General features: G+C 38.4%; 1 protein-coding gene across 7 annotated transcripts in view; it reads right to left on the reverse strand.

Annotated features, from left to right (window-relative positions):
• The window catches only part of TBL1X (transducin beta like 1 X-linked), a 202,474-nt gene that overhangs the window by 89,393 nt on the left and 97,214 nt on the right, over positions 1-15,867 (reverse strand). For all 7 annotated transcript variants that reach the window (XM_074606827.1, XM_074606818.1, XM_074606867.1 and 4 more), the window contains one exon: positions 514-621. The gene's annotated coding sequence lies outside the window, so the exon portion shown is untranslated. The remainder of the gene's footprint in view (positions 1-513; positions 622-15,867) is intronic.

Here is a 15,867-nt window from a genome sequence, read left to right on the forward strand (position 1 = left end):
AGCACAGGAGGAATTTTGAAGGCCCTTGTGCGAAAAGAGCGCAGCGTCAATTTGAAAAGACTGCAGAGTACCAATGAATGTTACATGAACGCAGAAACAGTCTCTGGTCCTTTCCAGGTAGGAGAGCTCAAGCCTAATGTTAGTGACCAGGCAGTACTGACAGTGATAAGACAGATCTTACTACTGATGTGTTTTAGGGTTATTTCCTACCATAGCAATTACTTCACACCAAAGTCACTTAAAGAATCATACAGTACTATTTTGCTTTGGGGCTCTTCAATCCGTAGCTCAAAAGACTACCCTGAATAAATGTAGATTTTTTGTCAAAGGTCTCTATTTGAGAGAGCTCGACTGCCATAGCCTTCAATGACAGCACCGGTAGAAGTACATCATCATGTATATGCCTAGGAACTAACTGTATGATGGCTTCACCAGGGAAAAACCTGAAAGGCAGTTGGATACAAAACTGCGTACCCGAGGTAAGCTCTTGTTTGGTGGTTAATTTTGGCTTACCTGGTCGTGAGACCCTTGAGCTGCTGAATGCTGCTCCTCGCAGGCTGCTGTCGAGAGTCTGGGGGTTTGAGTTACCATGGAGATCACCGCATCTGACAGCTGAGAGGGCTGCAAGGAGAGACAGAGGGACCCGTCAAGCCACTTTCCATCACCTCATCAAGACACAAGCATTTGACTCCTTTTGCTTTTGGTGTTTGCCAACGTACGAGCTCCCAAGTTAGGAGCTTTGGCAGAACCGCAAGGCGGAAAAATCCCAGCACCCATCACAGCAAGAATGAGAGAGGCAAGGGCAAGCCCCAGCAACTCACAGCATTCAAGTGCTTTGTAAAGCCGTGCACTTTTTCAGGAACCTGGAAGAATCCTAATGCACCCTGAGCTTGGCTCAACTATTTTCAGCCTCTTTGGTCGAGTATAACATCAGCAAGCAATTCATCCAGAACCGCCGCTGAGCACGGGACTGAAATACCAGCGCACTGCCCCACAACAGCAGCGGGACACAAAAGTGCTCCCTGAGAAAGCTTCCAGTGGGAATTGATTGAGCATCACTTCTGTGCAGAAAGAAGGAAGTAAGCCAAAGAAATTACCTTCCTGTATGTTTTTGGAGGAAAGTCTAAAGGAAAGCATTTATGAAAATCAAACATGAAAGATAGCCTGGCATTCTTCTGCAACAGTAAACCTATTCGCAGGCTTTTCCATGCCTGCCATCAAGCACGATGAGTAAAGCCTTATTTTATATTTACCTCTGCCATTCAACCGCCAAGTATCTTGACTAGTTTCCTACCCCTGCATTTCAAGCCTTAAGTCTTATGCTCCGTTTTTGTCTATATAATCTTATAATTAAATGCTGTAAAGTGAAATGAGATATTCATTGGAGACTTTTAAAATTAATTATACTCTTCCACGCAAATGTCTTACAGCTTTTAAAGCTATACATTAAAGATCATTTTATGATATAATTAATTTAATAAATAACATATTTAAACATATCATGAGAAGCTTTCGTAAATCCAGTTCTAATTCTCAGTCTGCAGTACTACTACATGTTCTCATTTAGAACACTGTGAGACAAGTACACCATCCAACCAAGTGCAACTACTCACCTGAGAAAGTTACACCTATTCTAATCAGTGGTGAATGACTATACAAGGGTCAAGAAATGACTATTTAAGCATCGTGAAGTATCAACAATATATCAGCTAGAAGTCCAAAGTTTTTCTGGCTTTGTCTACTGAATGCATATGAACCTCCATCTACCTGGATACCTACATAATTACCTATCTAATTCTCAGATGTCATTTTGGAGATGACTGTTGTCATCTCTCCATCTTATTTTCGAATTGCCTCCCATCTTGTTTTCCTGTGGACCATGTTATGTTTATGCAAAATATAATATACTCAAGCATCGTAACTCTGTGTAAACATAAAATCTGAAATCCAAGTAACAATTAGAGGATTTTTTTATTACAACTTCTCCATGTCTTATGGGAAAATCCAAATTAAAATTATCACTATTCAATACTCTGACATTATGCTACGCAACAGTAACTAACACACACTGAGGCTGCTCTGATGACAAATACCAGGAAAATAACTGGCTCATCTGTGCTGAAGGCTTCTGTAAGACTCATGGGTTTTAAAGAGCAACATAGAATACCAGATACTCATATTGTAGCACTGTAGATGTAAGTATTGTTATTGAAGAAATTGTGTTAATTCTTTCTGTCATAATTATACTCATAAATTGGTTGGGCCATCTTTTCATTTGTTCTGTTTACAAATTTTATATACTGAATCACTTTTATCGGTGATGGGATCACTTAAAGGCCATTCATCTTCCCACGTTGCTACAGAGCAGGCAGAAGGTATCAGTACAGGCAGCACTGGTAACACAGCCTGGAAGAGCTAATTGAATCCTATAATAAGACCAGCTTTGGTGACCTTGCCAGACAACCTTTTGGTAAAAACATTCATTCTGCTTCTCTACTGAAAAAGTTCTTTGTGTAAAGTTTAGAGCCAAGTAAATAAATGATTTTCAAGAATGAAGCAAGGAGAAAGAGACAAATTAGAGATCAAAAGATATAATTTATTTATTATTATTATTATTCTATTACCCATAAGTGTCAGTGACACCTAAAAGTTATATACAGTTCCCTTACAATTGTGTGAAAGCATACATGTGGATGGTTGTAATAATTTACCATGCTAGCAGATGCCCCTACCCATAAGGCTTTACTCAACAATAAAAGAGTTTCTGAAAATCTAATTTTGTACAGAAATAACTGCTAATATAAGCTTTGAAATAAACAGTATGCAAAGACAGAATTTTTTTAAACTTTAACTTTTAAACTTTCATTGATAATACCAACATTACAACCTATCACTACTTACAATAGGATTAAGGTCTCCACAATTTAGAAAGAAATTGAAAAAACCCCACCAGAGATCACAGGATACAGCTGCAAAAGTGATTAGAGCGCTGCAGAAAATACATTAATATGAAATATTTGTATAGTTCAACTTGTATAGTTTATGTAAATAAAAAAAAGAAAGATGACCCGATTACAGCACCTAAGTATTTTCATGGGGTGAAAATACTGAGTACCAACTTGCTTGTTAATCTAGCAAAGAAGGGTAGACATAAACCAAATCAGCACCTGGAAGCTGACGCCAAATTCAAATGAGAAATAAACCACATGCTTTTCATCACCTGTGACTAACCGTTAGCGCAGCGATCAAAAGGAGAATGCGGAGATTCTCCATTTGTTGATATTAAGGTTTACTGGGACTTTTCTAGAAGACTTTTTGTGAAAATCCATGTTATCGTATAGTCATATACAGGTTACTGGGTTTCATACAGATAGGCAAAGTTTGCAATAAGGAGAAAGGGAGACCAAGTGATGTAGTCCTCCCTTCCTGGTCATAAATTAAGTATATTATGATCCAAAACAATTGTCTAGCTTTGTAACTAAAGCACTGGACGGTGATGAGCACTGCGCATACTAAGCACACACAGTGACACATATGCACATATACACACATATGTAGTGAGAGAGTGGGTGTGTGTTCAGGCCATATGTGGAGTCAGAGAATTACAACCATCCTTCCAGAGACAGGTGGACTAAATTCTGCTGAGAATAATATTACGGCCTCTAATTTAGGAAGCCTATTCTTTCCTCCATGAGCTGAAAGGACTTGGTCACAGGAGAGCAGCAGCAGGACCTCTCTTTACAAGGGTCACTCGGGCCATCAGTAAGGTGATTGAAGGCAGGCAATACCAACGCTGCTCTCTGAATCTGTGCCTCCATTCCACAGGCATAGAGCAACGAATAGCAGTGCTTTGTGTTACTAACAGCTTGCCAGTCTCGTCCCTGCGGGCAGCAAGGCTCTCTGGGCAGAAAACACTTCCAACCAGGGTATTTCAGTTGGTCACACAAGCGGTTCCCCACTTCAGCTGAAATACAGGTGTCGCCGTGGCCCCGCAGCACCACCCTTCCAGCCCTCCCCCTGCAGCCACAGCCTTACTCTGGGCACACAAGTAGCACAGGCTTCTCACAAAAGGGGGAATGGGAGGAGAGAAGGAAATGAGAACAAGAAATGTCCCAAACGTTACACCGAACTGCTCTCCTGGTTAGCAACCTTAAAAATTTTGTCCCTTAAGCAAAGATAAGGAAAGATATAGGAAGTGTCAATCAATTTAGCTAGCGTTAGTGCTGTGGCTGTGCCTTGGGGTGCTAAGCTGCCAGGAAATTTAACCATGTTGAAATATCAACCAAAAATAAAAGTTAAAAAATTTCACTAATTTTCACTGAGTGTAAATGTAATACATATGGTTTGACTTTGGATGTTGCCCTGCTTTTGAAAACACAAAAGCCAGCCAAACAACGCAAATACATCCATCGATCTCTTTATCTCTCAGCTGCTCCATTGGACGCAACCTCCATGAAGCAAAACCATGGAAAACCCTGACACCAACTCACACACAGCCAGTCGATATGAAAAACCCTGCTTATATCAGAAGTGCAAATTTAACTGAAGAATACTAACGTTGCCTTTCACTCGTGTCCCCACAGTGCTGGTCAGAGAGCCGCTGCCACAGTACAAGCCCAGTGTCAGTGCCAAGCCGCACAGCATCTTTACATTGAGAAGTCAATAAAGTGACAGTCACTTAAAGGAGGCCTGGATCTGGTAGGTCATAGATGAAGTACTGCTTTTACCCACTGCTTCATATGTAGATTTCCTTTTACAGGCACCTGCATGACTTCAGGAAACTGAAATTAGGGGCCAGATTTATAGGAGGCACTTGAAATTATCAACTGTGCAGGTGGCTAGGGGTGAGAGCACCTAAATAGTATAGCAGATTTACTCTTGATTTAAATTAGTCACGTAATTTAGGAAGATGTTTTTGTGAATCCTAATAAATTGATAATCCTCTAAATATAAATAAATAAATAAATAGAATCCTCTAAATAGATTCAAATACTTATTTTTCCCATCTATGTTTAAATACTATTTCTGCATAGTTTCAGCTAAATCATTTTATTTCTTTCTACTAAACAACATAGATGAGCAGAAACCAAACCAGTGATGCTACTATTCTGTTTCATCACATTTCTCTTAACACTGTTCCATAATAAAAAAACATGAATTGGGTGACTAATTTATTATCCTCCTCCTATCTGGCTTTTAAAGGCACAGGAGAGTTTAAACAATAAACAGGCCATCTTCAACAGACACTGAACTACAAAAGCATTTTTGAGAGATTTCACTGTATCTCTGGGAAAGAAATACACAATGTGAATATTTTGCTTTCTTCAAATTGATAAACAGCTTTAATATGTTCAAATAGCCCCTGGGGGATTATACTTGTATACCAGGACTATATGAAAGATTCCAATAGGACATCAATAATTGTGCCATCCTTCTGCAAAAAATGACCTAAAATGTATTTTGTAAAGCAATTCCTAAAAAGTGTATGAATCAGGGAAGAGAACATTCCATTTGCAAAACTTCTGCTGATATGTTGGGGTTTTTAGTTTCTTTATGGATTAACACCACACATAAAAATAATCACAGCAGTATAACCACAGCTGTGGCTACCCCGGGGCATGACCAGCAATTAGTCTGTATAAGGATCATGGAAAACACTGCAGTCACATGGAGCCAAAACCAGGACCACCATTTTCAACGCAACGCAACGTGCTAGGTTTCTCTATCTTGTTTCCACAGAGAACCTATGCAATGGAACTGCAATCTCTCTTCAGAAAAAGCCACACAATGCCAAAGGCACGTGAGTGTATTTGCCCTAAGGTCAAATAGAGTAAATAAATATTCTTTAATGGCTTGCTATGATTAAAAAAAAAAAAAAAAATCCTCTCAAGACACTTATGTGTCTATTTTTCCCCCATAGCTGCCTCCTTTAAATGAAGTAAGTTAGGAGAGTTTTTTCATTTTAAATCCACCATAGACGAATGCTCAGATTTGACAAAGGAAACAAAGTTATGAGTCAGTCAGAAATCAGAAAGCCAACTTTGAAATAAATATTCATTATAGTACTAACGCAAAAAGTTTTCCCATGGTAAAATCTGAGCCAAAGCAACAAAAAAACCCTCAGAAATAACCCCTGTCTTCCCAGAAAAACTTAAAATACTTAGACTTGAGAGCCTCTCCCCAGAATACAGCGGTCTTTTAGGTGCAGCTCACAGACCCTGGGCTGCCACTTTGAAGCGTCTCGAGGGAACACAAAACTGCATGTGGATATTCTTTTCATGTTTCATCTTAACTAACTCTCTCAAAGTTAGTGGACATCATGAAATGAAGAATTTCGGAAGCATGGTCTCCTTAATTTGGCTATATTCTGCCACCCCTTATATGGAGGCTCCCCCAGAGATAAATTAACTTTTAGCATCCTGAACAATAACTCAATACACTCAGTCTTAGAGGCAGACTGGAAGCCACAGTTACAGCATCGACTCTCCAAATCATTTACAACAGTCAACGCTTTGCCTGCACAGACGCTTCAACAGCTTTAGCTTTTTTCTGCTTCAGCTGTTTATTTCAGTGTAGTAGATATTCTATCACGCATAATAGTTTCAGAGACGGGAGATACATGAGCTATCTAGCATTATTTGATAGGCCAGTACTTGCAGCAATAATAATGAATTTATGGAAAGCTTAGCTGTTGGTAACCAAGGCAGGTACCACTACTGAAAATGCTTAGTACTGTAAGAGGATTTTCTACAGTACACGGATTCATGGATGCTGTGGCCTACAACCCAGCAATTCTGATGACATTTTATCAGAAAGATGTAGATGTATCAAATAGCACATTTATTTTACCAACCCTCAGGCAAACTGAATGCTATTTTTCTAATTAACAAGTCCAGATTAAAAAAAATACTTCTCTCTTGACAGTAACTCATGAGATTTCTGCTGAACTTTCTAAAACATGAAACAAAAAGCACACACTTAATGAATAAATCTGCGATACTGCAGGTAGGTGGGAAAGAATTACCCCTTCAGAAGCATTGAACTGTAATCCTCGTTTGTCTTTTTAGCTCTACCTCAGGCAAAAGCATGGAAGAAGAAACAGAAACGAAGAAATGTAGTCTCTTCTGCACTGCCCTAACAACCGCCATTAACTGATTTAAAAGTAGAGTGCAAGCTTAAAAGAAAACCACACAATTTAGTTTAATTCATGTAACTTTTGCCTCACGTAGATCTGTCATTCTAACCTAAGAAATGAACTTTACAGTCTTTGAGCCCTGGTTATGCAAATACTGCATTGCTTTCAGCATGCACATCTTGGAGGTATCCAACTGCAGAGCAGCACCTGGAAGGATTTGTTATTTCCCACATTTGGACAATGCAAACTGTGTACAGTTTTCTCGAGGTGCATCAGTAATGTGAATTGCAGCCCGTGGCAAAGACAGAGCTGGTACAATTTTCTTAAACAAGGTTTAATATGTGTAGCCAATATCATCAGTTTTGGTTTGGATTAGCTGTAGTTTCCAAGAAATTTTGAAGGTGGGATACAATGGGCACTGCGGTAATATAATCTTGATGTTGTGCAGGCATAAATAACCGTTGCAAGGTCACGCTTTAGGAGAAATGGCTACAATCAGCTTACTAAGAACAGAGATAGCAGGCACTCTGGACATGCCACAGGGGATTTGAGGAGCGGCTTGTCCCCAAAGGACCTTTAGTAACTTCATCTTGGGTGGAACTTCAACTACACATCACTGTAACCAGATGCATATATATAGGGTAATTAATATATTTAAGTCGCATTTTCCCCTTACATTACAGCAATTGTATGAAACACTCTAGGCTAGAAGCTGCTGAATCAGGAAATGGATCAGAAGCTAACTAAAATGCCTTTCTAGTTATTGATTCCTGCTCTCTGTTTCATGTCAGCTTCCTAGAATCCATCCAACGCAAGCACGAAAGGGTAATGAGTTTCTGAACGCACACTCTAATAGTGCATACTGCATCAAAGCTTTCAGTAATTGCCTGGATGCTGCTTCCCAGCAGTGCTAAACAACTTAAATATAATTAGCTGGAAACCCTATGGGCTGCGTTTCCCCACTGGAACACCTCTTACACTAATCCATTTATTAGGCTGACAGATGACTGAATCACTGGTACTATGGACCCATTCTACTAATCATACTTCTCAAGCCAACATTTTGGTCCGTTCCTTACCTGGTACATTTTTTGCAAAGAAAAAACCTGCACTATTTACAGGAGGGAGAGAACCAGTCATATAACACATTCATCTCTTCCCAGTACTGAACAATGTTATTTGCTTGATTAGCCCACTAAGTATAAAATGCTGGAGCTATCAGTCAGAAAATGGAAACAAAATATATGCATTATGGAACTGTACGATGCCAAAAATAACAGGGAAACAAACAAACACTGAAAGGACTTTTGGAAGTTTTCCAGCTGTTCAAAAGGTTTTGGAAGTTTGGATAAGATGATGGTTTTCAGGGTCTCCTTCCTGAAGATGGCCTGACTATAGCTGTCAAGCAAAAATTTCTCCATACTGTTTACTTCTTGTATATCCTTCTGAATGATAGGTGACAAAAGAAATTTTAAAGCTGCTTGAATTATATGCAAATAGACATGAATTGAACATCATGCTGCTACAGAAATATGCACTTTGCAAACTGCAAGAGAATTCTCATGAAAGTATAAAAAAATGTTTAATTCCTTGGGCAGACTTTTCTAATATTGTGAAGAAAACTATTTTATCATTGTACCCCTGTGGCTTTTATTTCCAGACAGGTTACAGTAAGTGAACCTCTGCAGGGAAGTTCTGGGGACTGCAGGCAAGGTCTTCTCAAATGCGTCACACTGTTGAAATGAAGTCATTGTAAAAATGCTAAATTCTCACCAAACTCTTTTAAACGATGATACAAATTACTCTAAGATGTTATACTCTTACGTTTGCTGTCAAACAAGTTGTGGGACAGGAAATAAAGCGGGACAAAGCTGGTAATGTCCAGTAAGAAGATCTAGAAAAGGGGGCTTTAGAAAAGGTGCCCTTGTAGACCCATTATACTGTGGTCAGTAATCCATATTGGCTTGGAATCACCAGGACCCAGCTAGAGTGGTAGTGTTGTTTCACCTGGTTACTGGATGTTCTCATCATGGACATAGAAAATCTTGATGTCACAAAACAATAAAGCAAGAAATAACTCCTTGTACTACCTCTACGTGAACCTAACCAATATGCTTGTCGTAAAGCTGACAGCCAACATTCATGAATTGTCTTAAAAATAGTACTGCAAGTTAAAGTTAACCACGGCCTCATCCTTTTACCTGGAAAGATGGCCATCAGTATGAATTCAATTCCAAAGAATGACTACAAAATATATACTTAAATATTGAACAATCAAAGAGATAATTAAAATATATTCAGCGATCAGAAACTTATTCAGCTTGTGCATCAAGCACCAGCAAAATGAGGTACAGCCAGCACTTCCCTGGATCAAGACCAACCATCCACCTCAGAACAGGGCCAAGGAACAAGCAGCTACTTGGACATTACCAGACTTGATTTTTGAAAATGCAATCACAGGTGTTTACACTGCCTGGTAAAGTACCTAGCAGGTTATTAAATACTGAGCTGTTTGAGATTTCTTCATGTGAACCCAGGAGCAGAAATCTCAGTTTCACATGCACTCTCCACCCACTCCTTCCCTCCGGCCTGAAACTGGAAAACTCATCCCAGAGACACCGACACTTGAATATCAGCCAGCCAAATTCCCTGTCATTCAAAGCAGCCTCTTCCTTCCCAGCTTCACCTCCTCTGTTTAGTGTGTTTTCTACTTCTACAAAAGAGCAGACAGTATCCTGAGGAAGGGCTGCCCCAAACCATATGAACCTCAACACTTGTCAGTCATACTTTCACATGAAATGCAGAATTTCACACTCTTGTTTCCACAGACCCCTTTGAAAGGCAGTGGTACTGAGCAGAACAAACATCAGATCTAATCAAAAGAACATTCTGAAATAAAAAATGTTGAAAAACCTTCCCCTGTTTTTAGCCATTTTTAAAAAAAAACATATCATGGTCATGAATTTCCTAAGTATAAACTGTCTTTGCTAGGCAGGGAATGTAACATTACCTTAATTTGTATGCTGTATGAAAAAGCTTGCTATATCGTCAGTGAAGCTGAATCTCCTGGGTATTATTTCTCATTTAAGACAATTCTTTAATTCTTGAGATAAATAATATCTCTTTAAAGCACTTCCAAAATTATTACATAAGCAGATTCTTCCCTTTGTTTTAAGCCAGGGGCAAATATACAGCAGCTTTATAGTTAAATAGTTGCTCTAAATTCTTGGTGTTTTTTAATAGAAGCAGAAAAAAAGAGTTTGAGGAGAAGACAGAGATCATCCAAGAATAAAACTTATAGCTGCAGTCATGCTCCACTAACTTCGTATGGAAGGTAGCGCACACTTGGAAGGACATGGCATGCTAAGCAGTTAAGATATTGCAAAAATGCAGACGGCTTTATGAGTGCATATAAATGGCTGTTCTAAAAAGCATGGCAGAAATGACCTAATACATTGATCTGCAAACAGAATACTTATGTGCAATACTTATTTGAAAATCTGATTTTTATATTCAGTAAGTACTATCTTCAGCATTAGAAAGATACTGAATTTTCTTGCAAGATGACTTCTGCACAGTCTCCATCTTTGGACTCCTGACTGGACCAAACCCAGGACAGACCGGTCTAACCCCAAAGCTGGCCCTGCTTTGAGTCAGGTGTTGGACTGGAGACCTCCTGAAGTCCCTTCCAACCTGAATTATTTTATGATCCTATAATAATAATCTTTCTGTATTAAAAATCTTTCCATATTAAAATTACCTATGCTTGTTGTGCTATTTACATAGAAAATAAGGAGCTTCATAAGAAAAGTAAGGGCACAAACTTGCATATCGAATCCGGACAGATCCAGGGTCTTTAAGGTATCAAACATGGGATATTCCTTCTGATTATACAAAGTTTATGGTGGTTAAGCAACTATAACAAAGCTGAAGACCGATGACTAAAGACACAGAATTTTTTTGTTATACTGCAGATTACCTTCCAACATTACCTTTTCCTTTTACCTAAATCACTTGCAGAGCTACAGGAGTAAAAACTACTTATATTAAATTAAATTACAGTTTAACTATGTGAATTGTAATCTTCCCCCAATTAAAATGCACGACCCACGGTAATAGGTTACACTGTCTGTATATGAAAAATACAGCTGAGAATACTGGCTAGAGAAATACACTAAATGAAAAAAAGAGCAAGAACATGAATTTATCTGTTGCGAATGGGGCTGAGAAAAACCTCAGTATTTCAAAACATACAAACAAAAAAAACCCCTCCAACAAATGTCACACAGACTCTGTGGTAAAGAGCACTGGTCTGGCATCTTTTCGGTCTGAGGAACCCCATTCTTTGAGCTTGCCAGTAACTTAGGTATTTCACCACATTTGAACCTTTTAGTAACATATTGTAAGAGTCAGCAGAAGAAGTAAAATTCCAGGAAAAAAGCTTCAAAATTATCATCTGCAAGTTACAGGAAATAACGTCTATAAATTCTGGCCCAGTTGATTGGTTAATCTCATTAATCTGGTCGTTGATACTAGCTGCCTCATGATCATATACCCTATATGAGTAAATCGGTACCTATACCTCCATACTGAGACCAAATTCATCTCTTTTGACTAGCATATATGCGAATTTTGACTAGCATATATGAGAAAAGTCTGCTTGTATAACGAGATTGGGATAGTTGTTTAATAAATTTCAATAAAGTATTCTCTCTCAATGTATGTGATGTTCTAAGCTTTAATGCAATTCTGATACCATAAATAACATGATCTAACCTTCTTTAGTTTCTTCTATTTTATTTTTCCATGTACTTTAAGAGGTATTTTAGCTAATAAAGCTCACAGATTTTTAATGACTCCCTAGTCTGTACTTAATTGGAGGGACACAGAGAAAGAGTAGTCAAGATCTTAGTATCAGTAATTGGTTATCTAAATGATTTAGCCAATACATTGTTTATATTCCCTATCTCATGGTATGTTCAGGCATACTAAAGTTCATAAAGCATGTTCCAAAGCTATTACGAAAAATCTTAATCAAATGTCAAAACCTGACTTAAAAAAACCCAACAAACCAAATGCAAAACCACACCAAAGCTTGAAAATTCAACTAATTAGTTAAACTTGTTGAGTAGGGAGAAGGACTTTTGAAATGTGGAAAACTGTAAATTTAAGTTGCTTTCCTTTTTTCTGAAGCCTCCTCAGCCTCGCTACTCCAGCATGAAAGCCCACAGGTCATGATTCTGTTGCTCCAAACATCATTTCTTGAAAGGCTGCAAGGACCAAAGAGCTTAAGAGTGGAAAGGGGAAAATGCTTCTATTACTTCCAGCACTGTGAAGTGTGTCACAGAGCTAGGTGCTTACCTGTGCCATCAGTTTTATTTAATAAATTCTTCCTGCTCTGTTCAATAAATAGTAGGTCTATTTTTTAAAATGCTAAAGTAAGAAATTAAGAACATCTGAAAGCCATACAGATCAGGGCAATAACCTGAATTACAATGCAGACTGTTTAAATTCATACATATACATGTATGTCCTAACGTAACACTGCACCTTCATGTACATTTTACAGCACTGAATTTTATGCAGACAGTATGCGATGTTACTTTAAGTTAGCATTAAAAGGTGATTTTTCCCAGGGCCTCAGAAGTGTAATTACCATTGACTTCAAAACAAAAGGGAAGGGGCCTGCAGTACTGGAAACCATGTCAGTCTTTTCATCTTGGAAAATAAACTCTCCTTCTGCAAATTGAGAAAACTATGAAAAGTCAGAGCAAATATTTGCACAAAAAGATACCTGCTTTTATTGTGCTGTATTAAATGAAACAGAACCTTTTTATTTCATGACGGAACATGTCAGGGATGTTCACGCCATTTAACTTTGACTCCAATTTAAGTATATGTATATGGATGCTGATGCCTAAAGCTGGGTTCTATGAATATTCAGTCTTCATTATAATGAGTGGTTTTCTTATATTACGTTATGCTAAAAGAAGGACCTAATAGCAAAAGATTCACTCAAGTCAAAGAAGAATTATAGCAATGATAGCAGCAACTAAAAAAGGATCATTAAGAGTTTTTTGCATCTCAGTTTACAGAGTTTGTTTACTTTACATGCAAGTATTTTAGTCAGATGCAAGATTTTACAGCCATTTTTTGCCCAAGCCTTTGAAATTATTTAGGAAAATTCTGAGGCGTAGGCTAAGAAGCTCAGAGGCTCTGCTTAGAAATTTTGGAGGACAGGTATTAAAAAGTCCAATTTCATCAGGGTAGCAGTAAGTCTAGCCGTATTCCCCATTCTATCCACTGCAGTGTGCAATTTCAGGCTGCAGTCGTGCTTCTTGTTCTGAGTGAAGCTTCACTGGTGTAGCCTTATTCCCTTGCTTCTCGTAATCACACTTCCCTTACATTCCTGACGAACACTGCTACCTCTCAGTATCTGTGGAATAACTGCTTATGTCAAAATGATTCTGATTAAAAGAGTTTGGAGAGTTTGTGTTAAAAAGTGTTTAAACTAACCTAGATTATAGTGAACAAATCAGGTTAGGGAGTGACTACATGATCAGCTAAATCTCATGGGAGCAATACTGAACAGTTGTGAAGAGCAGGGGACAGGAGCCTATTCAGCCAATCCAGCTGCTGCCAGAATAAAATGTGGGAGACAGAGAGAACTGCCCTCGTTCTTAGGTTTTGTTCCTCCCTTTTCCCAATATCTAAAATTCTAAAGTTCTTATTCCTGATTCAGGCTGCCAAGTTTCCTCAAAACAATTACCTCTCCAGAAGTACTCATATTCAGACTTTTAAAGCACATCGAGACAGCAGCTAAAAAAACCCACCCAAACTAAACACCCCCACCCCCTCAGTAAACCAGCAAGGAGTTTAAACACAGTCATCTTGGTGTCCTCAGTTCACCTTGTTATTGCACCTCCAGTTGCTGCAGCACAGACGGGATGCAACATCTCCCACTGTTTAGGGACTGCCCCTAAAGGTGAGCCATATGTTTTGCAATACCTAGAAACAGCAGGATAAGATAAGGAAATCTCCGCAGCCTTAAGGCAGAGTTGCTTTGATTTCACTGCTTTGTGTACTGCCCTTATTTATTTATTTAATTCATTATTAATTTTATCGAGAGCTTTTGCAATTTAATTTATCTGGGTTAAGCCTACAGAAAAAAAAATAATACAAATACTCTGTTTGCGTGTGTGTGTGTAATGCCTAGGAAATCTCCTGTGTTCTCTGTCTGTGTAACATTTTACCTTCCACTAGACAAATATATTTTTAAACAGTCTGGAATCAAAACAACATTCTCAGCATTCAAGACATTCTGTCATCACTGCCCATTTGTTGCCCTCTAGGTTTCTCTCAGCTGGCAAATTTCCCATTTAGGGAATTATCAGATTCATCTGCTTAGACAAGGCTGCAAAATAAAATGAAAAGCTGGATTATTCTAGAGAACTCATATTTTTCTTTCAGGGCAGAAAACCCAGTGCATGAGAGCTGAACATTAACAGCAAATGGAACCAATCTCTCAGACTTCACAATTCTACCTCACTATACTCTGCGAAATCTAATTTTGACTAAGACGCCACAACATTTATTTTACATTTATCCTTTATTTCTTTAAATATTTTTGTTGCCACTTATTATGTTAACCTGTTTTGGAGCTCTAAATATTATCCGCACAGGCGATGGGTTTTTTTTTTAGTGCAGTTTGAGTAAGCATGCTGCTTGTGCATACTGCTGCTTCTATGCATTTTTTTATAAAGAATTACCAATTGCTTTGCTACCATTTTCCCTACACCATATTTTTTTGCAGAGAGAAAGTGTAAGAAAGTGTAAGAAAACAAAGAAAACATGTAAAAATGAATAAATTACCAGTTTTGCACAGCAAGATGGTTCAGGATTTACTTGCGTGATGGAGTAGCTTTCATGTCAGAAGCTGTACTGCAAAACCATGCTTGTGTTTCTGGAGGCATATGCCATGGTTCTTAGTACTGTAATTCACTAAAACTTTAAATCAAACCAACTTTCATGTCAAAGTGTGGGAACGCTACTTTCTCCCCCAAGGTAGAAAGAAAACTGCAGGAAGGTCTGGAGAAATGTCTCAACATCAATTTTTCCTCACTAAACAGCTAAAGCAGGTTTCATTTTCTTGCCACGGATGAGTGAACTAACAAAAACTCCATGAAATTTGGGGTAGGATTTCACACACTGAGTGCGTACACACATGCATGTGCACCAAGTTAAGCAGAAGATGAACATAAGAGAAATCCTATGTGATCCTAAAGCGATTCACGAAACAGCAAACCCATTACTGAGAGAGAACTGCTCTATGGAGACTACTGTCTTCTGGTATTGATATTAAACCACTATCTTATACTGTTCACCCAAGTAAAAGTCTATTTCAAGGTGTTATATTGTTATAACACAGTGATTAATCAATTTCTCTTTAGAGTCTCCTCTGAGAGCTTAAAAATTCGTTATTTGCTTTATTAGTATTCTGTACAGCTTTCCATGTTTTTTGAGTGGTATGATTAAATTTATCTGTGGCTGCTAATGGTCACGCTATGGAAAATGCTCCACATGACACTCACCATTCCACGTATAGCCAACTATCTCCTTAAAACACACCACGAATCCCAAACAAAAAGGGCTGTAAATGACAAATCCTTTTATTTATTCTCAAACAGGCTAACCTGAATACACTGTTTTGGCAAAAGGTGGACAGGACGGAC

The sequence above is a fragment of the Larus michahellis genome, chromosome 1, assembly GCF_964199755.1.
Source record: "Larus michahellis chromosome 1, bLarMic1.1, whole genome shotgun sequence".
Classification (NCBI taxonomy): domain Eukaryota; kingdom Metazoa; phylum Chordata; class Aves; order Charadriiformes; family Laridae; genus Larus; species Larus michahellis.